The sequence below is a fragment of the Miniopterus schreibersii genome, assembly GCF_964146895.1.
Source record: "Miniopterus schreibersii genome assembly, chromosome: 1".
Classification (NCBI taxonomy): Eukaryota; Metazoa; Chordata; class Mammalia; order Chiroptera; family Miniopteridae; genus Miniopterus; species Miniopterus schreibersii.
Genome location: NC_138101.1, coordinates 182,566,318 through 182,569,720, shown reverse-complemented (window position 1 = coordinate 182,569,720; position 3,403 = coordinate 182,566,318).

Below are 3,403 nucleotides of genomic sequence, written 5' to 3'. Positions count from 1 at the left end.
CCGAGCCTTCTCTGTGGGTTTCTGTTACTTGGAGATGATCAGGCCCCTGGGCACCCCAGCCCCCTCTCCGGGCTTCCCCCTCAGACAACTGGCTCTGCTGCCTGCTGGTAAACTGGACTGGTGGTCACCATGACAACGGCCTGGCCCAGAGCCTGGATGACGCCGAGCCTGACGCCCTCCCTCCCTGCCTCACCCGAGTCTGTTTGTTTGGGTTGCAGCTGCTTTCGCTGGGCTTCGATTCGCTCGTCAGTTCGCGGCAGCTCTGCTGCTGATCGGCTGCAGGGGCTGGGCCTGGAGTCCCTGGATGCCAGGAAATCAGCTCCCTGCCCGGGCAGGAATTTCCTGGCCCTCCGGGGGATTTCCCCGTCCCGGCAAGGCAGAGCCCACGCGAAGCCGGGCATCAGATAACCAGCTAGTGAATGCTCTGATCCCACGGCCAGCTTCAGTCAAGGGCACTGCCACTAGCCCCGCTGGGTCTGTGATGCCACACTCAGGGCGAGAGGCCAGACTGTCGTTTGATAAAATAAAAGAAGCAATACATGTTGATGGAGCAGTCCAGCTGTGAAATATCCCAAATAAATGAACCAGGAAGAAGGAGAAAACGATGTGAGTTTTGGGGAAGTTTAAGTGAATGTGAAGATAGAATCCAGATGGATTTGGGGGAGGTTTCGCTTCTTTTGAATAACTGTGGAAGCAGGAACCCAGGACATTAACTGGAAAACACGCCTTCTAGCCTTTTGTCATTTCATCAGGCTTTTATCTCCCAAATAACTCAGTTAATAACTTGCTTGGCCATCAGGGCTCCTGAGTTTACCCCAGATCCTCTGATTTGTGATGTAAAAGGGGCTTCTCTTCATTGTCCTTTGAAGCTGTGTCAGGACATCCTCAGCTCCTCACCTGTCAAAAGGAGTCGTCAATAAAGCCAACCAGAGAACCTAGCTCAGGCCTGGCACCTACAGAGCTGCTGCCACCATTGTGGACTCCCACTTGTGCCCTTTCTCTGAGGATCCTGACACTCTTTACAAGAATTAACATCACTGATTCATTTAACAAATAGTTACTAAGTCTCAATGGGCCAGGCACTGTGCTAGCCTCTAGGGATAAAATGATAGACAAAACAGACAGACACCCTTCTGGCCCTTTGGTAGCTTCTGGAATAGTGAGGGAGACAGAATTAGTCAAATAACCACACAGAATGTAAAATTATATCTGTGCATGTGAGTGAAACTATCTCGGTCCCTCCAGCCCAGCCCACCCCCAGTGGAATACCACAGAGGACACCAGTCTTGGCCGCATTGAGCAGAATTTCTCAGCCAACTCCTGCCTTAATTCCTGACCCACAAAACCATGAGATATGATAGGTTGGTTGCTGTCTTACACACACACACACACACACACACACACACACACACAAATAAAAATAATTACATCTGTAGTAAGTATCTAAAGAGTTAAGAGAATGTGAAATGGAGGAAATAAACTATATTCCTACTCAGGAAACAAGAGTTAAGGTAGGTTTAGAAGTAAGAATTTAGAATAAAGTGTTTTGGCCTCCTAAATCCTAAAGCTTAAAGCAGAGCCCAAGGATGCAAATTCTCAATTCACAATCCTGCAGAAAGGTCCACTGGGTTCCTTATGCAAGGCCTTGTCTCACCGCAGAGCGCCCTCTTTTGGCTTGGGCTGCTTTCTCCAGCCATGCTGCAGCTTTTAAAGGGATTTGGAGAATTGCATGTTCACTCCTTCATCACGTGTATGCTGAGCACCTAGGCCCTGGGGCTACAGCCTGACCTCAGACACAGGCTCCCTACCCTTATGGGGCTGACAGCCATTTGAACTTCCTGACACCTCTAAGAGTGTAGGACCAGCTTTATAACTCCCACTTGATAGATAAGGAACTGAGATGGGGATACAACTTTGCTGTGTTATTGATAATTCAGGACTGGATTTTAGGACTCAAGGAAACAAAGAACCTTTTACTAAACGTTAGATTGGGCCCAAATTTCTTACCCTCCATTGCCACACCCTGCCTTGTCACCCTCTCTTTCCTAACCTTGAGTTCCCTCCAGCCTGGGAAGTCTCTTCATGGTCCCCTAAACCAGAGAACCCCACCTCCACATCTTTGTGGCCCCAAATGCCTTTCCTGCCACTTCATCTCTGCAGCCACAGTTTTTTCAAAACCCGCCTCTAGTCTCCCTGTTCCCTAAGACCCTCCAGCCCTCCCTGACATCTTGCCCCCGGCAGTCCTGATCCCCTCACATACATTTAGGGATGTATATCCAGGCAGGCACCTCATTTTGGAGGAGATCAAACAGAAGCCTTTAGGTTCAGTCTCAGATCTGCCACCTACTAGTCCTGTGATGTGAGGAAAGTGGTGTCCCCTCAACTCTGGTTTTCTCATGGGTACAACATGGTAGTAATTCCTACCTAAGGAGGCTGTTCTGAAACATAAAAGATGTGTTTAAAGCAGTTGGCACAGAGTAAACACTCAGCACATAAGTTGTTTAGCGTGTTCAATTTGGTCACCTGCTTAAAAAGCAATATGCCCCGAGGCATTTGGTGCAGCCTTAGGCATGTGGAGGGAGACACAACCCAGCCACCAGGTGGAAAACAGAGCTGACATGGGCGGCATGGGGCCTATAGCCCACAGTATTTTTAGGAACCCATGGAAATATGCTCATATCTTTTCCAAATCACAAGAAAAAATTAACTTTTATGTCAAAAATGACTTTATATAGATTTTAATATACTCACCTTTATACCAATGCAGTAATAAAATATAATTTTTATAGAGGGAGGGGCCCACAAAGGCCAAAGTGCATACAGCCCATGAAAGTTATAATAATGAAGAAAGTCCTCTGCCATTTAAAAAATTAAAAGAGGGAGGGCAAACAGTAGCAAAAGAAGAAAATTGCTGACTAAATGAGTTTAAAGGTTCCTCCCAACCCTAACATCCTTCAGTGCCGGGAGTTCCTTTAGCTTCAGCATGAGAGAGATCTGTTACCAAGTTAAGAGTATATTTTCTAACACTATCATAATCTCTGTGCCCATCTGCTTTTAGCAGATCTTGTTCCCCAAGAAATACGTGTTTTAATCTAAAAGTCACGCATGCTTTCTCTGCTTGGTCAATGGTTGTCATGCCCTTAGTGGCCGACAGAGGGTGCTGTGACCCAACCTTAAGCGTGGGAATCACAGGCTGTAGTTCGATGGCCTTGCTGCTCAGAATGGTCCTGGGACCAACAACGTGGGAATCGCCAGGCGCTTGTTAGAGATGCAGAATCTTGGCACTTACTCTAGACCTCCAGAATCAGAATTTTCATGTTAAGAATATCCCCCAAGTAACTTATATACATATTAAGTTTGAGAAGCACTGGTTTAAAGTTTCTAGTTTTAGAAAGGGAAGACT